Source organism: Amblyomma americanum, chromosome 5, assembly GCF_052857255.1.
Source record: "Amblyomma americanum isolate KBUSLIRL-KWMA chromosome 5, ASM5285725v1, whole genome shotgun sequence".
NCBI lineage: Eukaryota > Metazoa > Arthropoda > Arachnida > Ixodida > Ixodidae > Amblyomma > Amblyomma americanum.
The window spans coordinates 32,359,658-32,386,694 of NC_135501.1; the positions used below are offsets into that span (position 1 = coordinate 32,359,658).

At 46.8% G+C, this 27,037-nt stretch overlaps 1 protein-coding gene and 1 long non-coding RNA gene across 4 annotated transcripts in view; one reads left to right on the forward strand and one right to left on the reverse strand.

Moving 5' to 3' along the window:
• The window catches only part of LOC144134626 (uncharacterized), a 97,005-nt gene that overhangs the window by 58,499 nt on the left and 11,469 nt on the right, over nucleotides 1–27,037 (forward strand). The window lies entirely within an intron of this gene.
• The window catches only part of LOC144134625 (uncharacterized), a 78,307-nt gene that overhangs the window by 39,784 nt on the left and 11,486 nt on the right, over nucleotides 1–27,037 (reverse strand). The window lies entirely within an intron of this gene.

Below are 27,037 nucleotides of genomic sequence, written 5' to 3' on the forward strand. Positions count from 1 at the left end.
ACGGAACCTAAAGCGTCTTCCTCAAAACGGGCGAGTTTTAGGCCCCGAGGCAACACAGCTAGCTCTTCAGAGTGGTTGAATGTCCACAGCTCGGTGCGGCCTCTGACCACGTGAACGACGCAACGAGGCACGAGGATACTCTTTTTAGAGCTGGCGTGTGTCGCTGGCTGCGCTACAGCCTCAAAAGATCGCACTGATTGCGAATAGAGAAAACCCGCACGAATACTGCTGATAAAGCTGGTACAATACTGTAATCTGCCACCGGAAAAGCTCCAAAATCAGGCGTCCAGTCATCCACAAGAGCCGAAAGTAAAGACGAATTCAAAGCAAACTCTCCCGCACGACAGTCGAAAGTTGCACCACACTCTTGCAGAAAATAAATAACACGAATCACATCATGAGTTGACCGAGGCAGCACTGCAACCTCTGTTCAAAACGTTAGGTCACCAATAACAACATCCGAAGCGCACACACCAAGTGGGACCAAATCTTCACCACCGACACCGCAGAGTAACGCTGAACTGTTACCACTAAACATTACCTTTCTGCCTAAACGTTTTTAAACTTCAAACTCATAACGGATACTGTAGCACCAGTGTCTACAAGGGCCATTGTTTTCACATTATCAATCAACACTTCCAATTTTTTCTTCAACATAAACCCGGATAGAGGTGTGGACGTCATCGACTCGCCGGTAGCCTCACCTACATCGGCCGCGCCTTCTAGTTTCCCGGAGGCGGAAGGGAAACACGACGTCGAGAGGAAGGTGACCTGAGTTGGCGCTCAGGTGGCGGCGTCACGCTGCGGTCAGGTGCAGGTGATGAACTCCGCAAATGTGTCGAATGGTACCTGTCCCAAGCGGACATAGTCGGGGATCGCTGTCCGGTGTGCAGTTGTCCGTGGATGTTCAGCGGGGATCGGTAGTCTTGAGTAGTTGGGAAACGGCGGCGGTTATATCTAGCGATATTCCCTGCAATGCCACACCGGTAGCACAAAGGTTGAGAGCGCCAGTGATCGCCAGAAGAGGCCTGGTGAACAAAGTCGCGGCGTTGGTTGTAGCCGGGCTCTCGCTGCTGACGAAACACGTCTTCTGGGTATGCGGGCCTCATTCCTGTCGGCTGGTGGGCATAGTTCTTCCGATCGTCCATTTGCGAAGCGCCGCTAGGTTAGGTCCACGGAGTGAACAGGGCGGCGACATCTGCCCGCGGTGCACAACTATGCCGCAGATATTCTGCATGGCATAAGGTGTCCGTGGATCTAGACAATTCCTCGCGCACAATTTCTCCTATCATATCGGCCGTAGAATGTGGAGGACAAGCTTCAACACTGGCTACAAAGGTGACATTGGCCAGTCTTCTGAATTTAGGAGTGCATGATTCGACGCAGCCTGAGAGCTTCAAATGTTCTAAAATGTGTTTTAACGTCGGTGGTGGTGCGTAGTATCTCTTTGCTACTCAGGAAATTATAAGCGTATTCGGCTATTCCTTTTAGGAGGTGGCCGACTGTCTTTTTCAAGCATACTAGAATTCATTAGCTTGCACAGCTTTAAGATAGCTTCGATGTAGGCTGTGCAAGTCTCTCCGGGTACTTGCGCCCAGCGAAGCAATGTCTGTTCTGCACGCATCTTTTCTGCCAATTTGTCCCCAAAATTTTTCTTGATCTCGCTTGTAAAAGTAGCCTATGTACATAGTGAATCCCCATGATTGTAAAACCAGCCAAAGGCAGTGGCGGCAAGGAGGAACGCAACATTAGCCAGTTTAGTAGCAGCGTTCAGCGATTATATTTGCTCACTTTTTCGTAGCCTATCAGCCACTAGTCAACACCCTCCTCAGGTTTTCCAAAATGTCCGGGGCTCTCGATAATGTGGGCAGTTGTAGGATAGTTCTGGTTGCTCGTTACTGTCGCCTTCAGTCATGTCCTATGGCATAGGTGGTAAGCCAGCGAGTCTACGGCTACTTCGATAGATGGAACGCTCCGCGGTCGACACCCAGCACCTCCACTAAAACTCTTACGTGCTGAGCACGCACGGGGGTTTATTTACAGAGAGATCGATCGAAGCAGGACCACGACGAAGCCTACTTTAGAGCTGAGGAAAGCAGGACAGTTGAGACGCCAACCAGACAGCTTTATTCCAGCGAGGCGAATGCCGGCTCGAGCCCCAGACGCATGCCAGTCGCCGCGAGCCTGGCGCGAGCGCGCAGCAGCGCAGCCACTCCAAGCCACGCCAAACAGATGGCCTAGCCACTGCAGTGGCTGCTGCCTACAACACATACAATCGTCTTTCTGCCATTCCTCTTCCTTTTTACCTATCTGTCCTCCACCCGTTGATCTTATTCTCCGGTCGATGCTCTACGAAGGCACGCGACATTATATATATGACCATGTACACGTGAATAAAGTGGATAGCGATGTAATATTGCTTCTCGAGAAATTAGTGTCCCAAAGGTCGAAGGATGTTCCCTTTAAGCCACAGATTAAGGGATGTAATATTCTCCTATTGATAAGCAGTACAAATTTTAAAGAAATTAAAAATAGAAACATTCCCCTATGCACATTGGATTCGGTGACTGCTGGCTTCCTTCATATATTTGTCAGTAGAGCCCCTCATTTGCTTTGTCTTGTACGGTAACAGCTTAACGAGGGTCTCGGTTCCGGCAGTCTTGATGACATAGATTGCTGAAGAGGGTTCTGGCACAGTTTCTGCCATCGCCGTTATATGACGTTCCACGTCACACTCGCGGTAATACAGGACGTGCTACGTCCGCTGCTATGGACGAGGGCGGCGCTGGTGAACACCCTCAAGGTTCACTTACACGGAAAACACAAATACCCACGATAGCAGCATATGGGACAGCCGTCGGCGTAGCTCATTGGGTAGAGCACTGGACGCGATATTCGGAGATCGTGGGTTCGGATCCCACCAGCGGCATGGTTGCGTTTCCTCCTGCTCTATAACTGATTTTCTTTAAGCCACAGATTAACTGGAGAGAGAGATAGACGGAAAAAACTTTATTGGCGTCAAAAATTTGTCAATTCAGCGGGACCCGGGTGTCTTCATGTTGAAGTTCCGAGTCTTCCAGGGGTGGTGCCCTTATTCCAAGGCCCCACTGAGTCTTGCTACCTAATACGCATGCTGGATCAGTCCTTTTTGTACCGCCAGCAAGCTGCTGGTGAGCAGGCTCTCCCACTGTTCCGCATTGGGATCTTTTAGTTTATGGAAAAAATAATTGTTTTTACACTCCCATGTAATATGGTATAAAGTGGGGGTGGCTGCACACCACTTGCATGTGTCCGCGTACTGGTTCGGAAACATTTTGTAAAGTATGTGTAAGTTATGAAAGCTTCCTTTTTGCAGTCTATGCCAACCGACTGCCTGATATTGCGTTAATAGCTGGTGCGGTGGAGGATACGCTATCCTCTGTCCTCTGTAGTGATTTAGGATTTCCACGTACGATGGTTCCACCGTTGTGGTGGGCTCAGGATCACTTGATGTATCTGCTCGGTTGATAAGCTCGCGAGCTAGATCGTCGGCCCTCTGATTCCCAGTCACCCCGGTGTGCCCCGGCACGCAGAACATTTTGTGCTGAATTTCTTTGTACGGGGGTCCCGCCTGGAGGATGATGCGTAGCGCTCCCTTGCTGATCCTGCATGCTTCTTTGGAGTCAGTGATTATTGTGAGCGATTTATTTCTGCGGTATCCTTCAGCTACTGCTAGCGCAACCGCAGCTTCTTCCTCCTCGGATACTCTGCAGCCGCTCTGTGATATACTGGTGACTAGGTCCCCTTGATGGTTCACCACCACCGATACTACTCGGTGTTCCTTCGTGTTTCTGTTCCATCGATGCAAAGCCGCATCTGTGTATACTACATTTGTTTTTCCAGCTAAGTGCTTTTCTACATACTCTGCTCTCGCAGCCCTTCTCCCTGCGTGCAGATTAGGGCCCATGTTGTGAGGGATTGGGCACACCCTGAGTGTTTGGCTAATGTTTTCAGGTATGCCCGCAACCCTATCTTCCACTTCTTCACTTAAGTAGTCCAGCCTTCGGAGGAGCGCTCGGCCGGTGGTTGACTGCTGGAGCCTGCACATTTGGGCCCCTATTTCAATCAATCAATCTTTATTTTGCATTTTTAGTACAAATAAAAATGCAGGGAGTGGGGACAAAAAGCTGCTCTAAGGCAAGCTTGACTGGGTCCCCACCCCCTTTACATGGCAGTTTGTGCAGCAGTTATGCATGAAATGTTGAATGTTTATAAGAGAAAAATTCACAGCACATGCGATTTTCGCGCAGGAAATGAATAATGTTACAAATGCAGTCTTGTTACAATATAAAAAATACAACAAAAATGCAACAAACACTCGCGTGATAGCAGACCTGAAAAATGATAATGTTAATAAACAAACTCGCCTGAATATAAGGGAAAAGAAATAGTAAAAACAAATACACACAACTACAGTACTCTGGGATGAAATGACGTGTTACAAAAGCTCTGTTTTTGGTTATGAAGATGGTTGACACTGTTAAACGCCATGAAACTGGTTGATGAAATGAAGTTTTATATTACATTTAGTGGCTGTTTGCAGGTCGATTTCCATCATTAATAATTTGCTCAATAGTATCGGAAGGCAATTTTCGACGCTATCTAGCCCGTGTGTTAGTCTAGTGAATGGCACGTGCCATGTTCCTTTATTCCAAAATACATACCCCCTGTCAGGAAGGCTTTTTAAACTACATAAAGACAAAAATGCATTGTTATTAGTTTTTAAGCTATGTTTATATCTCATCGACAGGTTAAAGTCATATAATACTGGAAAGGGTATAATTTTGTATTCATAATAAGTATTATGTAATGGGCTTTCACTTGGAATGTTGACTACGTGACGAAGGGCTTTCTTGTGCAGAGAAAAAATCTTATTTATGTTTTCTTTTGATGTTGTGCCCCATACAAGTCCGCAGTAATTTAGTTGAGCATAGAACAACGCGTTATATATTAATAGCTTAAATTTCAGTGGTAAAATATAACGAAGCCTCCAGAGTACTCCTGATATTTTGGCAAAATGGGTTAATATATGCTGCACGTGTGAGTTCCATGATAAGTGCTGGTGAAATGTCACACCAAGTTTCTTTGCTTCTGAAGCCACTTCAATAGGATTATTGCCGATATGAATGTTAAAGTTGTAGATAATTGGCTTTTGATAGGGTGTAAATAACACAGCTTTGGTTTTTGGACTGTTGATCTGCAGGGAATTTCTATTGCTCCATTCGTATAAGTTTTGTAGTGTCAAATTTACGTTATTGCACAAATCACTGGGATTATCTGACTGAACAAAAATACTTGTGTCATCGGCATAAACAATAAGTTGTGATTTCTCGGCTATATTTCCTATATCATTTATATGCATGTTAAAAAGCTGTGGCCCCAATATGCTGCCCTGAGGAACGCCTGCATTCAAGTTCATTAGAGAAAAAAAATTGTTATTTATAGCAACGCATTGTTTTCTGTTTGAAAGATATGACTTGAGAAATTCCAAGGCAATGCCTCGAAACCCATAAAATTCTAATTTTGCTATCAGCGTTTGGTGATTTAAGCTGTCGAATGCTTTTGTGAAATCTATGAAAATGCCCATTATTAACTTCTTATAAAAAAATTACTTAAGGATTATTTCTTTTTGTGTTAGTAAGGCTAACTCTGTGGACATACCTTTCCGGAAGCCAAACTGGAAAGGGGAATTAATGAATGCTTATTGCAGAATGAGTCCAGCCTCAGCAATACTAACTTCTCAAGCGGTTTTGAGAGAACGGGAAGGACAGATATGGGGCGATAGTTTGAAAATGCGTTTTTATCGCCTGATTTAAAAATAACAGTCACTTTAGCACGTTTCATGCTATCGGGAAATACACCTGATGACAAACATAGGTTGTATATGTGATTGAGCACAGGCAAAATGTAGTCTAAGACAAATTTGATTGGTGTAATTCTAAGACCATCAATATCTCTTGTGTTGCTATTGCTTAGTGATGTAAAGACCGAACGTATTTCATTCTCAGATGTTGGATAAAAAAAAGGGGTATGTTCGTTACGATTACGCAAGTAGGTCGTCACACGTTCATCATGACCACTTTTTACTAAGTTAACAAAATAGGAGCTAAATGCGTCTGCGAGTTGAAGGCCCTCGAGAGTTTTTCCGTTTTGTGTTACTTGAATATCGTCATTTCTCGATTTATTGCGGTTCATGATGGTATTTAGAGCGCCCCATAGCTCATCGGTGCGATTATTTGCCCTGCCAAGTCAGCTGTTAAAATAAACCTGTTTGGCATTTCGAAGAAAGCGCGTCACAAAATTTCTGCACTGTTTAAAATTAGCGAGGTCTGCTGGGTTCCTATTTTTTATGAATTGAGCATACATGGATGTCTTCTTATGGATCATAGCAAGGCATTCGGCCGTAATCCAAGGCTTCCGTACTCTTTTAGGTTTTTTAACATTTTTAATTTTGAAGCAATCCCTGTAAACGCGCTTGAAAATATTGAGGAAAATATCATATGCCTCATTTGCTTGGCGAGATTCGAACACGGCGTCCCAGTTTGTTAAGGAAATTTGAGTCCGAAAATTGTCAAGCGCATTAGGAGATATGTCCTCAACTGTGAACGTTTCTAGAATAGCTTTTCTTTTATTCTGAGTATCAGCATTCCAAAACATATATACTGGCAAGTGGTCGCTTATACTAGTCGCAATGACACCAGCCTTTATGTCGTCTATGTAACGGTGGGTGATGAACATATCTACTAGTGATTCTGATTCTACTGTGATGCGCGTTGACTCTGTAATGACGTTCTTGAAGTCGTGTGACTCAAGGAGTAATGTGAAATCCTGTGATGCCGTACTATGTTTAAGGAGATTAATATTTAGGTCCCCACCTATAACTAGTTTTAATTGGTTGCTATGGACAAAAGAGAACATGTTTTCCAGGAACTGGTAAAAGGCATCTAGATTTCCAGAAGGTGGGCGGTATATAACTGTAAACATATTGCAGCCACAAACGACAGAAAGTGCCTCATAATTTTCATTTGAGATTGAAAAATCTGATAGTGAGCTAGCGGGCAAGCCGGCTTCCACTAGTTGTAGTACTCCTCCACCGCATTTGCTTTGCCTATTTAAATAATAGATAGTGTACCCAGGTAGGGTCAAGACATCATATTCAGTTGTAAACCAAGTTTCAGTTAACATTACAATCTGAAATTTAAAAGAGAATTCATTAAGAAATTGCCATATGTCATCGTGCTTATTTGTTACTGATTGTACATTACAATGGAAAAAACCAAAGTTCCCCCCTACCTGGGGAAAAACAACGTCATGTGGTTCAATCATGGCGGGCTTAGGAATAATGCACGTTTTGTTGCGGCGAGAAACAGATATACGGTGGTAGGAATATCGGGCACACGAACACTTTTCATCCTGTGATCAATTTTGGGGGGCGTATTCAGGTTGCCAAAAATGGCTTCTATTGAGTGAAATCCTGAATGATTAGGATGGGCTGAATGGTATTCATGAAGCAAAAGAGTGACGTTGCCGGTCAAGCTTGCGCATGTAACTTTGGGAGTGATAATTGTATCTGCTCTTCGGACAAGAAGTGCCCTTCCCGTCATGAGACCATGATAACAAGGGTAACAAGAAAATTTTGAAAACACGGCAGCATAATCGCGCAGAAATGTTTCCATGACTGATAAGACTGAACTCCGAAATCGCTTTGTGGCACCCGGAAGTTGTTTAAATGATCTTGGACAGGTCAGACATACGAAAAATTTTAAGCAATGGCGAGTTTTCAGCTTTTCGTGCAAAAATGCGGCCGTTTCGAACCCAAACAAATTTCCATCCAACCTCGCGTTTTCGCGCCACCGCGCTTCCGAGGAGCCTTTTCAGCTGAGGACACAGATGCTCATTGACATATACGGTGTCAGAAGTGTCTAGACCAAGGTCAGTTCCCACAATGTTAGCTTTACTAGCCTTTTCCAAGACTGCGTCACGTTTCTTGCGGTGTACAAACTGGACAACAATGTTTTTATGGCTAGAATGTTTGGCAACTGGCACACGGTGCACAATTTCGATGTCTGATGCATCGATTGGCTCTCCGGCCTTTTCGCCAATCTTGCCGAGAATGTCTGCAAGATTTTCGCTTTGTCGCACAAGGACACCTTTGATCTCTAAGTTGCAATTTCGTTAGTATTGCTCACACTGAGTCAGCCTGTCCTCATCAGTTTCCAGTTTCGTTTCGAAGGCCTCATGCTTTGCGTTCAGGGATTGATTTTCTTCTCGCAGTCTTTCGTTTTCTGCTTGCGTAGACTCCAGCAATGTTTTACTTTCCTCGTACTTTTCACTGAGGAATTCCACTGTTGCTTTAAGCTCCGCTATTTTATCTTCCATTTCCTGTTTACACTGTGCAAGGTTTCCCTCGAATTCAAGCCTTAACTCTGCAATAGCAGCCTTCGACATATCAGAGGTCTACAGCAGGTAGGAAAGTTTCGCACAACACTGTCAAGAGTTTGATGTGCCTGGAGGCTGCTAAAGGCTATGCACAGAAAGTAACAGGGAAGCACAATCAGGCAGCAGCAGTGGCGAAGGTGCACTAAAAGAGACAGAGTAAATATAAGGTCACAAACCTGCGATGTGCAGAGTGAATGGGTCAGATATACAGCGCAAGAGCTGTGCCCGCTGCCACTGCTGCCAAGAAGCGTTGACGGTAGATTTTCCGGTTATATAGCCGTAGTCCAAGATGCCACCCACTGCAAGGGCCAATGGGCGTTTCAGCTGCCGGGTGGCAGCGCCGCAGGACGGCTGAGAGCTACCGCTGGCCACGGGCAGAAACAATCGGCGTTCCGTGGGATAGTTCCGTGATACGGTGATGCTTCGCTATCAGGAATCCAAGCAACCTGCGATGTGCAGAGTGAATGGGTCAGATATACAGCGCAAGAGCTGTGCCCGCTGCCACTGCTGTCAAGCTTCCTTTAGCTCGTCAAACGTATTGTGGACTCCCAACTTGAGGAGCTTCTAGTTTGACGTATTTCTTGGTAGATTTAGGGCCGTCTTGAAAACCGTCCTGATTAAAGTGTCCGCTTGTTCTTTTTCGTGCTGTGTCATCTTGTGGTATGGGAGTGAGTATGTTATGCGGCTGACCACCAGGCTCTTGACTAACTTGATCGTGTCACTCTCCTTCATGCCAAATCTTCTCTGTGATACTCTGGTGATCATTCTGCTGACCTGTTGCATTGATTGTTGGAGAAGGCTTAGGGTGTGGCTGCACTTCCCGCTGCTTTGGATCCACATTCCCAACACTCTGACCATGTTGCGTTCCGGGAGGACCTCCCCTTCAATTTTTATGTTGTATATTTCTTTGGATGGTCTCTTGCCCACTCGTAGAATTACCGACTTCTCGTTGGAGCATGCCAGGCCTCTCTCTCTGACGTAGTTCTCCACGCATGTGGCTGCCTGCTGTAGGAGATCTTGTTTTTGTCCTGGGGAGCCCTGGCTGATCCAGATCGTTATATCATCGGCGTACATAGCGTGCTGTGTCCCCTCTATCTGGCTCAGCTGTCTGTCTAGCCCAATCATGGCTACGTTGAAGAGGACCGGCGAGATCACTGAGCCTTGCGGGGTACCTTTGTTTGGTGTTTCGAAGATCTTGCTGCGTAGGACCCCCAGTCCAACCGTAGCTGTGCGGTTTTACAGGAAGGCCCTTACGTAGTTGTGTACTCTTCTTCTGCAGTTGGTGGTGGTTAGCCCTTCCATGATGGCGTCATGGTTGACGTTATCGAACGCGCCCTTGATGTCCAGGGCCATGATGATGCTCTCCCCTGTTTTTGGGGCGGCTTCTACGACTTCCTCCTTGATCTGTAACAGGATGTCCTGCGTCGATAGATTTGTTCTGAAGCCGAATATACTGTGCGGGTACAGATCTTCATCTTCCAGGTATTGTTGTATTCTCCTTGTGATGACTCTCTCAAAAAGCTTTCCTAGGCACGACGTGAGCGAGATAGGGCGCAAATTGTTTATCTCCAACTTCTTGCCTGGCTTGGGAATCATCACAACTGCATGCTTCCAATCCCGTGGCAGTGTGCCTTCTCTCCACAGTGAATTGAGGTAGTCTGTGAGTTGCATCACCGCTTCATCGCTGAGGTTGCGAATTAACGAGTTTCTGATATTATCGGCTCCTGCTGCTGTGTTTCTGGTAACCGCCCTGGTGGCTGCATAAACCTCATCTTTGGTTATCGGCCTGTCGAGGTGCGGGTTCTCCTCCCCTTGATATTCTCCTTGGTATCCTTGCGGCTTGTCTGTGCCCTAGCACTTCGTCTTGACCGCCTCCAGGATCTCTTCATCTTACTCTTTGCTGTTGTGGACCAGCCTCTGGATTGCTTACCTACTTTCTGCTTTTGCCTTTGTTGGATCCATGAGAGCTCTGAGTATCCTCCACGTTCTGGCCGTGGTAAGGGTGCCGTTCAGAGAGCTGCTAAACTGCTCCCACCCCTGTCTGGCGAGGTGTGCCGCATACTCCTCTGCCTTCTTGGTGACCTCTGCGATCTTGAGTCGTAGCTTCCTGTTAAGCATCTGTCTTTTCCATCGCTTTGTGAGCCCTCGCCTTGCTTCCCATAGCCTAAGCAGCCTCGGATCCACTTCCGGTGTGACTTCCGTTCTGTCTATCTCTTGCGTGTTTTCTTCCTGCAACTCTTTCAGCTGCTTGCTCCATTCCTCTATTGAGGTGATTGCGCCTTGCATCTGCCCACAATCGCCCCGGAAAGCATCCCAGTCTGTTATGTGGGCGATTCCAATCTTTCTTTTAGTATTATCTGCTTCAAGGGTGACCTTGATTACATAGTGGTCACTTCCCAGGTTCTCCAGCAAGTTCTCCCACTCGCCCTGCCGCGCTCCTCTGACAAGTCAGGTCTGGGCACGTGTCTGGGCTAACGCTGTTCCCTAGTCGCGTTGGTTGGTTCTCATCTGTTAGTAGGGTGCAGTTTGCATTTTCCGCTGCTATACAGATTAGTTGTCCTTTTTTCTCTCCTTTCTAGTAGCCCCAGCTGGGGTCTCTCGCGTTGAAGTCTCCCGCGATAAGCAGAGTGTTGGATTTAGCTAGTCTTCCCACCTCCATGAAAAGCTTATTGAAATTGCATCTCTTCTGTCTGGGAGGGCTATATAGGTATACTATGAAAGTGCTTTTGGCTTTATGCTTCTTTTTGGGAATAACCTCCGTTATAACGTGCTCTATCCCCGTGTCTTCAATTTCGTCATGCGCTATGGTGACTAGGTGGTTGTTAATTAGAGTTGCCGTGCGTCCATTTTGCTGGCACTGGTATCCTTCTAAAACCGGAGTTATATTAGTTTCTTGTAAGAGAATTAAATCAGGCGGTGAGCCCTGCGTGTATATGAATTGCTGCAGTAGTCCCTGCTTGCGCCGGTAACCCCGACAGTTCCACTGCCATATATTTAGTTTGCTGTTGACTGCCATGTCGTTGTCTTATTGTTGCTAGTTTGGTTTTCGTTCCCAAATCTTATTTCGTTGTAAAGCCTATCCCGGGCTTCGCTTGTAATTTTTTGTACAGTTTGGCTTTTGATATAGCTACGGAAATACTGGTTTTCCTGCTGTTGCTGCTGCATTTGCGACCGCATTTGTGATATTTGATTTTGTATGCTGCGTAGAAGGCTTTCAATGCCATTCTCGCATTGTAAAGTACAAATGTTAAAGAAATTAAAAATAGAAACATTTCCCTATAAACCTTGGTCTCGCTTACTCTTGGCTTCCTTCCTTATTATATATATATTATTATATATTATTATATATTATATATATATATATATATATATATATATATATATATATATATATATATATATATATATATATATATATAAATTCTCTTAAATCTTTATTCTGCTGAGCCAAAGCAACCTACGTTCGTAACATTATATATATATATATATATATATATATATATATATATATATATATATATATATATATATATACTCATACTCTGTGAGCGGTGTTAGAGCGAGCCGTCCTATCTAGAGGGCTGACTTTTTGCCCCCGCACAGGCAAGTACAATGAATTCCAACTCCTGAAAGATCTTGACGACTTCTCCAGAAAACTTCGCCTGAGAGAATACTTCTTTGATAAGCCCGAAAACCCCCACCAAAACTCGGTCTTCCACTCAGCAAACCAAAATTGGACTCCCAACATCGGGCGGGAAAAACACTTGGATATCTATATTAAGGCAGTTCAAATTGACATTATTGAAAATTTTAAGAACCGCAGGTTACGACCAGACAATCTTCCTAAAAGAGAACGTACTGCTCTCGAGGCGCTCAGCAACCGTACCGACATCGTCATAAAGCCAGCTGATAAGGGCGGAGGCATTGTCATCTTTACCAGGGATGACTATATAGCAGAAGGCATCCGACAGCTTTCTGACAACCATTTTTATAAACAACTGCATGGCGACCACACCGACGAGCACTCAAAAGCTATATCTGACGTTCTCCTCGACCTCACAAAACACAATGAAATCTCCCCGAAACTATGCAAGGCACTCACGGCTACCCATCCTTCTCCTGGGCGTTTCTACATGCTCCCTAAATTACATAAAGCCGGTATTCCTGGACGGTCAATAACTTCAGGAATCGGCACTCTCACAGAACCAATATCAAAGTACATTGACACTCAAATTAGCCACATTCCAGCCACACATCCATCCTACATTATAGATACAAACCACTTTCTCCGCCAGATAGACAATATAACATTACCAGAGGGAGCCTTTCTTGTGACCATGAATGTAACATCCTTATACACAAACATTCCCCATGCCGACGGCATTGCAGCCCTTTTAGAATCTTATGAACAGCTGAGACCTCATGAATCTCCAAGCCCAAACGTGTTAGGAACACTAGCCAAAATTGTGTTAGAATATAATAGCTTCGAATTTGATCTTCAATATTATCTGCAAGTAAGTGGCACCGCTATGGGTACATGAATGGCCCCAAATTATGCCAATATCTTCATGCATCTTATAGAGTCAAAATTTCTTTCTTCTCGTCCAATTCAGCCGTACTTTTACAAGCGCTATTTGGATGATATTTTTATAATATGGACAAACACAGAACAACAACTTATCCATTTCATTGACAGTTTCAACTCCGTGCACCCAAACATAAACTTTACGCACACCTACTCAGCCAGTCAAATCAATTTTCTTGATGTTGACATTCTGGTGGACAAGGGGTCAGTTCGTACAACCGTTTATAGAAAACCAACCGACTCACAAAAATATCTACATTTTCAAAGCGCCCTTCCCCGTCACTGCAAAATCAGCATCCCTTATTCGCAGGCCCATCGTTTTCGAAGAATCTGCTCTAACGACCTAGACTTTCATGAAAACTCCGAACACATGCGCAACGTGCTCTTAACACAGCGCTTTCCCCGTTCCCTTATTGATGACGCCATAAGCAGAGCTTCAAATCTTAACCATAGTCAAATACTCCAGGGGCACCGAATAAATAACCGAAATGATTACACTACAAACCTTATCCTCACATTTAACAGTAACGCACCGAACATAAACAGAATTCTTAATAAGTACTAACATTCTCCAGCAAAGTCAACGACTATCGAAAATAATTACATGCGCACCCCGCGTGATTTACAGGCGTGCCAAAAACATTCAGAACCATCTAGTCCCCTCCAAGGAACACAAAACCCCAAAATATGGATGCCAGCCCTGTGGTAAAGGTCGCTGCAAAGTTTGCAAGCACATGCAGACTACGTGTTCCGCAACTAGTACGAGGTCAGTTTTTCAGCATTCAATCAACGGTAACTTTGACTGCGACTCATCAAACATTATTTACCTTCTTGAATGCACTGTGTGTAACCAGCAATACATAGGACAGACAAACACTGCATTCCGCATTCGATTTAACAATCACCGTGCACACGCCAAGTCTCTCCCAAACCTTCCCCTATCCAAGCATGTAAACGCAGGACACCCATTTGACCAACTAAAAGTAACAATTATTCAAGGGGGCTTCAAAAACAGGCGAGAACGTGAACAACGTGGTTCCTATTTTATCCACAAATTTAATACTATTCAAGAAGGTCTTAACGAAAAGCCTGGTACCCTTTCTTTTATTCACGACCTCCAGACAAAATAATACTACACTTCTCGCTAATTGGCTAACTCAGATATACCTTTTATAACTCCTAGTGTATATCCCAGGCAATCATACCCCTCCTTACTTACACTATCCTGCCTCGTGCATTATTGATAAGCTTTTGACGTTCTTTCCTTACATTTTCCGACAATTTGAAATCTTTGCACACAGCTAGCCCAGCCCTCCTCCCTTACAAACAAGTATTCCCGGCGAGGTCGGTTCAAAGACCCGCCCAGGGAGAGGGGTGCACCGTTCAGTGAAACCCAGACCCGGTGAGTAAGTTCTTACACATGTGCTCGTTAACGTAGCCCACTCCTTCCTTAACGTTCTAGCCCTCGGCTAACCGGAAATTAGTGAGACCCCACAAAAGGCGCCTGGTTTGGCCTGTCCGTCACTGCCAGATTCATTTGCGCAGCGGCTCCTCTTTGGCCACACATTTTGCAGCAGCGCCCTTTGTGTTTGTGCATTTTGTTTGTGTGTTTTATTTGCACGTTTTGCTTTCGTACGCCTGTGGTTGCCGTGCTGCCCATGTCCCCCGCACCGTCTTCCTCTCCCTTTCCCTCGTTTCGCCATCTCCTTTTGTACCCCACCCTTCCTTACTATACTAATTTTCCCCCTTTTTTTCATTTATTTTTATTTTTTTGCGTCCTCCCCAATATTGTCCCTGTCTGCTCCCCGCACCCCCATCTTTATTTTTTATATTTTTTTTTTCAATTTTTTGAACTGTTGTTGCTATTTTCTCCCTCCTCTTGAGCTCACAAACTTAAAACGTCCATCTGACGCGAGACCACTACAGTCCTGAAGAAGACCGCACCGCGGTCGAAACTTTGATAAATAAAAGTGCCTTTGCAGAAGTGCCCACTTCTCTTAAATCTTTATTCTGCTGAGCCAACGCAACCTACGTTCGTAACATATATATAAGCATATATATATATATATATATATATATATATATATATATATACGCATTCATCAGACCGCGAAGTTCAGCTATTTTGTACTGGTTTCAGCGCGTGTGTCATCGTTCTTCGTCATGATTCTGCGACGGGCTCGAAATATGCTCATACATAACAGGAACTATAGCATCTATATGATTTCGCGCTTTCATGCGACTATATGACGTCATGAGCTCTGTGGGCTTGACATCTCTGTTTCGCTTCGACTGCTCCTGTTCAATGTCTTCTTCGATTTGTCGGTGACATGAATGTCGATATTTTGTCAATCAGTTGGTTTCATTCCTGGTAGCCGTAGCTGCCAGGTCAGACGGAGTGTTTCGTGCGGTCTTTACAAATTTCCGTCTTATAGCGACAGCGTTTCTCTGCTTAACGTTCCTACATTTCTGCCGCTTCATGTTTGTCTCTAGGCACTAGTTTCCTTCCATGAATCGTCACCAACATGTCCAGCGGGCCATTATTGCAACTCTCCTCACTTGCTACACTCTCAAGGAGTAAAAAGAGAGCCAGCTGCCCTCCATCGCACTCTTTTTTATGAAAGGACTGCGCAAGAAAACTGTTTACTCCCTTGTTACTCTCACATGGGGGAGTTACGGTTAAGAGTGTCCGCGCTCCTGGGGTCGCTGGCCATTCATGAACTGGCGTCCGCATGAAAATGTTTCCTTTGTTCACTTCAGTAGATGTGCTCATTGTGCTCATTTGCTGACGAAAAGAAACACTTTGAACACCACGCATACGTACAAACTATGGCACGAAACACGTAAACTACCAAGTCCCCCTACTTTCAAAGCGGCTGTGAAAGGGGCTCTAATAAAGTTGCGGTGCCTGGGATATTAAGCACGCCGTTTCACGAATAGTGTTCAGCAAGAAATTTTCAAATGCGGTTTGTAGAAGCTGAGTTGTCCGTAGCCAAAATTTGAATTTCAGCATCTTCGCGCCTGTCCCTCTCCTCTCTTCACTTTTTGCATGCTGGAAGGTAGGCGATCCTCCGCCGACCCCCCTCTGGGAGCGGAGCTTCCTGATCCGGCGAAGCTAAGCGGCTTATTAGCGGCGCCCACTGTAGCTGCCTGACGTCTAAAAGAATCTAACCAGTAGCCATCGCTCAACATGTATACGTAGATGCGAGGGACGGAGGAGGGTGCAAGCATGAAAATGTCGACGGGAAGGATTCGCAAATCTTCGCGCGTCATTGCGGGTCGTCTGCTGCATGTAGAAGAGCATTATTTGGCTCTGGTTTTCATGGCAACACAGTGCAGTGATTAAGTTAATGTGCCCTCCCAGGAAGGCGTTTCAGAGGCCCTTAGATAACGTAGCAAGAGGAGATAGGTTTCAGGGCACGTATTTCAAAGAAGTCCCTAAGATATTGTTTTGCTGGAAACAAATAATAGCTTTAACTTTCTTGTTCCGCCTATGTTGTTTTTGATGTGTCCTAAGTTTCAATATTGGTTTGTTTTATTGGATTGGATTTGGCCTTGTTTATGTACATCTCTAGTTCATTATTGGCTTAGATTGTCAGGTGACTGTTTTCTATAAAAACTCACTCCGGCTTGAAAAAAACGTCATTCGTTATGTAATTCTGATTGTCGACGCATTTCTTGGCCAGCTCTCCAGGCCGACATTATTTTCGCGACGAGAATGGGATTTGTTAGGCCTATTGGCCTAGCGAGAGTTTGCTGTCACGAGTTAATTCGAAAGTTTTGTGACGACGTCCCGTCGTCTTCAATTTTTTTGCATGCCTAAATTGTTCAGGTAACAGTCCACGGCATATTTCCGGCGGAAAATTCAGCTTCTTCTTCATCGGAGGACTTCGGTGTCCACTTGCTTCTTCTACGTCGTCATCGAGGACTGGGCCGCTGCCAAAGGGCCGCGTCTGCCTGGAGCACTCAGGCTATGGAAAGCGAGTGAGTGCATTCATCACCGGAGTTTCTCAGTGCATTCATCACCGGCGTGTCTTAGACTCTTAGTGAGCGTTCTTGAAAATGAACGAGGCTACGCTCTTAGACGCCTCGAGTTCTGCCGATTGAGGAGGTCACTAAGCCTAGCGCACCTACGCATTTGCGAACATGTGAGCAATTCAGGAAAAAAGGGCCATTTGTATTTCTGTCAAGGCGCAGAAGGACTAGTAGAAATTAATCACATTTTCAAGGACATTCATTCAAGGCTGATGAAAGTCCCCACATCCGTCTCCATCGAGTTAGACGAGGAATTCGACAGCACGTTACCGCCATTTTGTGCGACCTGTTACTGCGCAGGCGAGGAGGCAGGAAGTTCACTGGCCGCCATTTTCTGTAACCGGCAATCGCGAAGACCGGGAGGCCGCCAACTTTCATGTTCTGTATTCAATGAAGGAATGAAGGATGGCAGGTACATTGTACTGAGTCATCGTTTTCATTGACAGCGATTCAGGAGGCCGCTGTTATTTCGTAACCGGCATGAGAGGAGGCCGTGAGGCCGCAGCCATTTTCGTATACATAAGCGACGCATGGGTTCTCTGGCGTTCATGCGCCTCAGCTTTTCATTCAGAGACCAGGGCGCCCGGCAGTGCCTTGGACACAATGAATACAAACATTTGAACTTTATTTGAAATTATCTGGTGGTTCTTCAGCATCACCTGAAAGCAAGAAATCATTGTTGATATACAATTTAGGGGACGAAGGGTGCAGGATTGATTTTGCACGTACTACAACACAACCGGGGATTGCGTCGCATTCAGCAACAGCGTCCACAGACACGGCAGATAGTGCGCCAGACGTGTATCAGGCTGTAGTAACATTACTTGCCGAAGAGTTTTCTGTGTTGACAAAATTGGTTGTAGAACGACGTAAATTCTACACCGCGTGCAGCAGCCAGATGAGTCGGTCACAGAATACATGGCCGCATTCCGAGATCTGGCAAACACATCCAATTTTGCGTCCCCAGATGAAGCAATGAGAGACAAGTTCGTGACTAGCGTCTCATCGCTACGTGTTCGCGAATGTCTTTTATTAGAAGGATCCGATTTTAAGGCGAAAGCCTTTAATGGCTCATACTCGCGGCGTCCGTCCATCCGTCCGTCCGTCCCTGCCCTGGAACAGTGCCAGCTGTGGCCTGGTAGTGGTAGTCGGTACTATGGGTTATTCTGGGAGGGGATGCTGGCCCCGACGTATGTTAACCATTTTGTGGCATCATTCTTAGGGACCAGGGGTAGGGAAGGGGATGTTGGGGGGTGGGGGGGGGGTCAAGTCCCCGTTATCAACTCTGAGGGAGGCCGGTGAGGAACACGACGCGAAGACGCAGTACCGTCGACATCATCTACCCCCTCCCGCGGCCTACATCTCTTCGACCGTCCTTCCCTACCCAACGGCCTCAGTGAGTGGGCTTCTAGGCACCTGCCTCAGTGCGTCACGGCGGCTGTGGCCTCTCCGGCACGCATCGGCGCACATCCTCCTCCACCTCAGCAAAGCAGGTGGAGGTGCAGCCAACCCCTTCTCTCTACGTGACACGGCGACCACCGCCACTCCTTTCACTCCTCCTCCCCCTCATAGCGCAGCGACCATCCCCTCAGAAGAGAGAGACAAATGCACGCGCTGGTGACCCCTTTCCACTCCAAACAACAACAATCTCAACTTGCTGCGCATAGTAACAGCGACGTCATTCGTGCACCAGATGGAGCCAGTGCGCGTGTCAGCCGCAGACGCGGCGACGATCTTTCGTCAGACGTCTCGTTGCAGTCGAGTGAGTCGGATGGCTCCCAAGGGGCCCAGTAATTCCACGGCAAACAGTTCATAGAAGCGCCACAGGAATGCGGATTCCCCCAAACCCAAACGCCAAAAAAAATTAAGACACTTTGGAATTTTAAACTGTGTTCGTCGAAAGCCTGTCGTCATTCGACAGGGGGTGCATTGTGCAAAAAAAAATACATTGGCATAGTTACTCGAAAAACATAGTCAAGACATAGTCGAATGGCCACAGGCTCTCGATGCACACTTTAGAACTTCCAAATTGTCTTTCAGTTTTTTTCCTTCGCTACAGCTTCGAATACCGCTTTGCGTTATGACCAAACAACTCGCGACGCTCTAGAAGTTACAGCAGCAGTACAACCAATACAGAAAGCAACATACTCATTGCATCAAGTTCGTTCACAGCGTCAAGCAACGCCATCGTTGCCACAAGTTCTTCCGAAAGTTCAAGAACTTTCACCTTTTTGACAAGTTCGTCCTCGACCTCAAGAAACCATGCCTTCGTTTCAGCAAACTTATCCACAGCCTTCTACTACATTTCAATAGCAGCAATACGCCATACGTACAAAAGGTCAACAATTTCTTTCAAGACGCCCGGCGCAACAACGCATCGTAGCACCGTCTACGAGTAGACGCAGCTTCAGTACCCTTGCTGCCAGCATTCCAAAGGAACGCAACTTTTCCGACAATGTTCCGTCAATGGGCAATGTTCTGTCAATGGACGCGAACAGACGTGCAACGCGCAACATGCCACACTGCCACTGTTAGATGTGGATCGAATCGTAATACTGCGTCGGCACCTAATGTCATGCACAGAGAAAAACTTGTTTTCATTGTTGACGAGTTGGGCATATTCAGTCAGTTTGCAATCGTCCTCAAACTTCTGTGAGAGAAGTGCAAGAGTGCGCGTCGGAGGAAGAGGACATTCGAGCTACCGCATTCGTGTAGGAATAGACCATTCGAACTACTGCCGTTCATGTAGTAAAAACACCGAAAACATCTGTACCACCTTTGCGGACTGTTCTTTTTCCAGAGAAGCCTTGGCAAAAGTTGGCAATCTACATAGTCGGCCCTTATGGGCGAGCACATCGACATTGTCGCTAAGCCATTGCTTTGACTATTTTTCGAAATAGTCTCAGGTGCAGATGACAGATCATATAATAACCACCGATATTAAAGACATTTCGTTTGACGTTTTTGCTCTTGAAGGCTATCCAGAAGAGATAGTATCTGATCAAGGCCCTCAGTTCATGTCAAAAGAATTTAAGGAATTTCTGAGTAACAGGGCTGTCAAGTGAATTAATTCTTCAATATCACCCGCAGGCCAGCGGACAAATTGAAAGATTTAACAGAACTTTTAAGACATCGATGGAACGACGGCCTTTGAAAACTACAATTGCACAGTATTTGGGAATATATAGATCTACACCTCATGCCACAACAGGTGAAGCACCGGCAGTCCTTCTTCATGGCATATGCCATCGTACAAAGCTAGATATTGTTGGGTTTCCTTCATTGTTTGCTCGGAATCCATATCAAGCTATGCAAGATTTGAGGAAATGAACCGAGATGAAACAGACGACTATGAAAGAATATACAGATAACAAGCGTGGAGCACGGCCACCAAGAATTCAACCTGGGGATTTTGTCCAAATTCGTAAACCCCTCATTCACTTCAAAGGAGACAGACGTTTCTCCGCACCACGGGAGGTCAGTCAATCACATTGTCCAGCATCATGCCGCCCAGAAGATGGCAGTCTATGGAATGCTTCTAAACTGGCCCAAGTACCGAGACAAATGAATCAGAAAGAGGATGAACATTCTAATTTATTTCAATTACCTTTTCCCTACGATTCTAAAAGTTACGTTCAGGATCAAGGCTCGGAGGGCCCAGTGCTGCCTCGGCAGCCTCCTTATGCATCATCGATATCACAGCCTTCAGAAGCTAGAACCAGCTTCACCATTTTTTCACGGCCACTGGCTGGACAATCCATGTCGTCCCACCTCCACAGTGATGTGCCTGTGAACGGGCGTGATGTGCCTTCTGGCACAAGTGCTCAGCGTTCAAGTGATTTATCTGACAACAGGCAAGATGTGCTTCCTAACTTGCGTGCGCAGTGTTCAGTTCTGCCTAATGAAAGTGGGCCAGCCCCAGCGGTTCCGTCTAGGAACCGGCGCTAACGGCAGCCTTCGGAACCTGGACTGAGGACGTCGCCTCAAAAATTTAGTTTGGCACCGGAGCGGTCGAGAAAGAACTGTCGCAAGGCATACTCGTTTAAGTACTATGTGTCAAATTAACATGTCTTGCATTCTTCTCCCTTGTCTAAGAGGGGGCAGTGCACTGAGTCTTGAATTCTTGGGTAACTTAATTCTTTAACTTTCGTCATGTAATGCAACCCGTTATTTTACATGTCTTTCAATGTCATTTATTTCGTGTGCAGTTTCACTTTCTCAGTAGCTACTGTATGGGAAGTGAATTAGTGACATATCTGCGATATTTTTGTGTGCATAAAATTATATTGATATGATGTGATATGATGTTTCAATATTCTTGATATTTTTTTCCCTGCGTTGTGAAGATTATTCAGTATAATATTATGGCGTCGCATTTCCAGATAGGGACATCCTTTTCAATTATTTTCTGGACAAGATTATTTTCCTAAATTACATTCCAATACGATAAAAAATAATGCTCAACTCTTCAGAAATGAGTATTATTTATCAGGCTACTATACATATGTTTCCTTTTCTTTGTGCAGACAGATCCACTTAGTACTGTTTCATGTCAGTCATATAATGAATGTTATTACCAGCAGAGTATGATTATTTCAGTCCGAGTCGTGTGACTTCTTTTGAAGGGAACTTGCTGTTCTTTCGTATGTTTTTCCGGCCTAGTAGAATTGTCCGATGTTCATCTATGTTCATCTATGTGTATTCCAATTGAGTAATGCTCGCCGATGAGTTCTATGGTAGTGTCGACCTTTAGTTTTTACTGAGTAGTATGTAATACTAGCCGATGTTCTAAGGTAACTTCATAAAAACAGCAAAAAGAAGGGGCATGTCAAAAGATATATTTTATTTGGATGAAGTAAAATCTGCTCATGGGGACGCCCATCAGCAGATTCTCTGAGGACGCTCAGCGAGTAGACAGACTAGTGGTATCACATGAGCTACAGTGTCGGACGTTTTAAATGTTTAGCAGCCTTCAGTGACGCTGCCCTAGCTGCATTTGTTGAGCATTGAAGCTTGCTTGCATTTAAGACCCATCACTATTCCTAAAAAAAGGGGGTGGGAGAAGATATATTTGGGACGAGTATATTCATTGTTCTCTATCGAGTGTTTATTATTCTTTTGGAATGTATCAGATATTCATTGATTTGATGAAGTGCATTGTTTTTGATGAAGTGCGAAATATTCGTTTTTGATGAATAGTGAAGTGTTCATTCATTCTTCTTTCGGGATGAATTAGGAAATGTTTCCCGATTCAAAGCTTACTAAGAGTAAGCTTATTTCTGTATTCAGATATTTGTTTGCGTTGCATTCATGTTCATAAAACTTTGTATACAAATTTTTCTAACAATTTCAGGTTTTTCACCAATGTTTGCTTTTCCCCGAAAGGAGCGAGTATGTTGTGTCCTGAGTTTCAGTTTCTTTTAATTGGATTGGATTTGGCCTTGTTTTGTATACCTGTACTTCATTATTGCCTTAGAATGTCACGTGACTGTTTTCTATTGTGGGCGTGGAGGCGGCCAATTTTATTTAGTTGGATGATGGGCACAGGTGCAGTGAGGCCTGGCCAGCTGGTGGTGGTGGTGGTAAACATTTATTATTTACAAGGAGGTGTTTTGGCCCAGGCCCTATGGCCCAAATCCTCACAAATCTAGGTGGAGCTCCTATTCCGGAGCCCCAATGGCGTCTAGCGCCGCTCGCGCCCTGGCGACCAAGGTCCGTTGGGACTGCAGGTCATGGCAGCTGAGCAGCGCCGCCTCCCAGGCCTCCATAGAAGGGTGGGAGATGAAGGATTGGGAAGGGTGGGGATTAGAAGGGCAGGCCCAGACCATATGGAAAACGTCAGAGAACGTCGCTCCGCACAGCCTGCAGCCACCATCAAATTCTGAATTGAAGTGTTTCAATACTGCCGGGCACAGCATTGTATTTGCAAAAATTTTGAGAAGAAGCCGTTCGTCTGCTCTCCGGAGACCCTTACAGGGTTCCGAAAAGCGACGATGACTGTTCTTATAATATGTAGTGATGTCTTTGAATGTAATTAGATATTGGGTAGGCTCGTAGTAGGCTTCCTGAGCAAGTGTGAGTGCCCGGGGAGATAGCGCGCGGGCCACCTGATCGGCTAACTCATTGCCCTGGAGTCGCTGGTGGCCGGGAGCCCAGATGAGGTTACAGTTTGGAGGGTCGCTGGACCGACAGCAATTTTGTAGGATGCGCCAGGCAAGAGGAGGTATCCAACCCAGCTCAGAGTTCCGACAGGCCCCCTTCGAGTCGGTAATGATGTGTTTCACTTGTGGGATGGACAGTGCGAGCGCAATCGCGATTTCCTCCGCGTGTGCTGCGCTGTAGGCGCGGAAAGTGAGTCCTACCATTGTGGTGTTGTCGTGGACCACTGCTGCGGTGAACCACCCCTTACGGTGGGGACCGGCAATGTCGACGTAGTACACGTGTTGTTGTCGACCATAATGTCGCTCCGGTGCTTCCGCACGCGCCTGGCGACGGCCATTGTGGTCAGAGTGTGACATGTTGCGGGAATGGGTCGGACCCTGAGGGCGCGTCTCCAGGGTTCTGGCTCTCGTACTCGTTCCTCAAGGGTGATGGTGTGTTGGATGTGGAGTCGGTCAAGAATGCGGCGACGGGATGGCGTTTGTGATAGGCGCGTATATTGGTGGACGAGATAGGCGTTTCGGAGTTCCCGATAGGTGTTGTCCACCCCCAGGTCCAACAAACGCTGGTTGGATGTGGTAATGGGAAGGTCAAGAGCCCGTTGGATGACTTTGCGGTGCATAACCTCGAGTTGGTCTTCGTCGTGTTTGCGCATGTGTAGGTAGAGTTTGAGTAGAGAATTCTACTCGTTACAAAGGCATATGCCAGCCGCAAGGCATCTTTGCTTCGTAACCACCCACGCTTGTTGGAGACTCGGCATACCATACGGCCCACCTGATCACCATACATGCAGAGTTTTGCGAGTGTTGTGTCCGGTCTGCGTTGTCGGTGAATAAAGAGACCGAGGATGCGGATCTCCTTGGCCTCTCTAATCGGACCCGAAGGGAGTGTGAGGTGAATTGAAGTGTCGTCCCGAGGAGAGGATCGAATATGGACAAATTATGATTTGGTGGGAGCACACTGGAGACCACAGTATGCAGCGTAAGTGTCCACTGCCTCCGCTGCCTGTTGAAGGCAGGTTTCCATGCGCCTGAGATTGCCTTCTGTTGCCCAGATAGAGACATCATCCTCATATAGGGCATATCGGATGGCGGGCATAGAGCTTAATTTTGCGGGAAGGTCATTCATTGCGAGGTTGAGGAGGAGGGGAGATAAAACCGCACCCTGTGGTGTACCACGGGATCCGATGGTATAGGGTCCGTGTTCCTTGTCCTAGCTCCTTGCCGTTCTCGAGAGCCCTACGGCGTTCGATGGTCGCGCTACACCGAGCTCAGCGTTCCAGGCTCGCGCTCGCCAGATTGGGAGGCGCAGTGCGGCGGTGATGAAAGCTACAGGGGCCCCTCCCTAGAGAGAACGGAAACGTTCGAACCAACAGAACATGAAACTGCACAAGAACGCGACGGGACAGGATGCACAATACAGTTATGTACAAGGCACGTGGAGCCTGGACAGAAAAAACGTCCGGCAGGTAGTCAGGGTCGATGATCCGGGTGGGGCAGCCGGCGGCACAGTCAGTTCTCGGGCGAGCGGCCGAGGCTGAAGTGTGGTGGTCGTATAATAACCGCGGGGCAGTAGGGCTCAGATCTGAGAAACCTGGTGTGAGAAAATGCACAGGCGAACGCTTAACTGGTCGCATACAAAGCGTCACGCTCGGCTATGGCACTGGAAGAACCACTACTTGATGGGGAAGGATGTGGGTGACAGATAAGGTTGGCAAAATCGTTTTAGATGTGTAGCACAACGTGAGGAGCCACGGCGAAATGGGCGAGGCTGAGCGAGACTGATGGTTCCGACAAGACGTGAGACGCAGTTGAAGTGTCCGGTCTTGGAATCGATTGCTGTGGGACAAACTGCGCGACTGCGGCCTCTGGACGCGCGCTGGGCTCTAAGAGGCGTGGATGAGTTGGCTCATATACCGACGTTACAGGTGTGTCTAGGAGGAGGGAGAGTGAGGGTAGACCCGGCGGCAAAACCAATTTGAGGGTAGTGTTCACAGGGGACCGTGCAGGTGCATGGGCAGAGGAACTCACAACGAGGGTGGTCGTGACAGGGTGTGGCAGTGCGGAACCAGCGCCTGCAGAGGGGAACAGGATCTCAGCTGACAAGGCGCCGCAAGAGGTCAGGGCAGCAGGTGGGGAAAGGTCGATGGTTGCCGGATGTTCGTCGATGAATGATGTGCTGGTGGCGGTGGCTGTTGTACCAAACAGGACGGGACGGTCGAAGAAAGTTCCGCGTTGTGAGTGGTGCAGGCAGAAACTGCATAAGGGTCGACGGGGGCTTTGGAGGGCGGTGCATTGCAGTAACAATGGACGGCCTATCGCAGCTGGTCTTATGGGCGATCGCCTGATGTTGCACTGCGAAGGGGTCCAGGCAGTCGTGTGGCAGGGGGGTCCCCTTTAAGAGAGCGTAGCGTTGGCTCTGGGAGGGCACGTTGTTGATGAAGAAATTTACCTCGACTTGCGCAAGCTATGAGATGCAGTGCTCCGGACGGAACGGTGGAAAAACAATGTCCGCGTCCGTTGTATTCGTCCAGGCCTGGACATCCAACGTGATGGGGAGGTGTCGGGCCATATGCAGTACCGGAAAATCTTTGAGGCGACGAGCACGGGTGCTGTTCCGGGCAAGGCGGCTCTGAAGGCACGGCTTCAGGGAACGGAGGTGAGGGGAACATTTGCGTGATGCCATAAAAGCGGAGTACAGCACCTTTCAGAGCGTGACAGTTTAGTCCCGCAGCTCGACGAAGGGCCAGGCGATGGAAAACTGCGGGCGGTAGGGCCTCACGGATAAGGAGGGCCTGTGCTGCTGGTGATGCGATGCCGTCAAAATAGAAGGTTGCTTCCGCCTGGTAGAACCAGACGGCTTGATGGGGTTCGTAGAAGAGCGGAAGAACAAGTACCATGGACTGGCGATTTACACCATTCGGATCCAAATCCATGGCGTGGTGTACGTGGTGGAAGGTGAGAGCGGCGATGGGCAGGAAGTCGGGGATGGGCTGCGCCTGTGCCACTTGCGAGGGCTCGGTGCCTGTCCGTGGTCACCAAAATGTGGACGCGGAGGCGGCCACATTTATTTCGCTGGATGACGGGAACCGGTGCGGCGAGGCCTAGCGAGGTGAGGAACGAAGCGTCCGACCTGCTTGCACTCCTCGAGAGCTCTCCGGCGTTCGATGCTCGCGCTTCACCGAAGTCAGCGTTCGAAGCTCGCGCTCGCTAGCGCGGGAGCCGCGGTTCCGCAATGATGATCGGTACGCTATAAAAACCCTTCCCGGCTTGAATAAAACGTCATTCGTCATATAATTCTGAGTCTGAACTCGCTTTTGGCCGGGTCCTCGCCGACACTACAGCTTTGTTAGAGTACAATCATTTATATTTCTGTTTGAGCGTGAGCTGTGTGTATCAGATGCATTTTATATGCTTGTTCTTGCATTTACAATTTTCTGCTCAGTTTCAAAGTTTGCTCTCTCTACAAAATGGATTGCATGTGCTTGATAGTTTTGTATGAAATTGCCTCCTGTCTGCCGTTGCCGCTTTATAGGGCAGGAGCCCCTGTCAGGTTATGCCTGTAGCTCCTGCTTTACTGCACTTTTGGCGTATGCTACCTGTATAACAAACCAATGAATAAACATCAAACTTTAAACTAATACAATGTTCTGGGAATGCGTTGATCTCTATATATTTGTGATTGTGATCATAAGGGAAAATGCGGGCAGGAAAAACATCTGCGCACGTGCATGACACCGCCAGGCATTTCGCTCTAAACTTCACGCTGATAAACCAACCT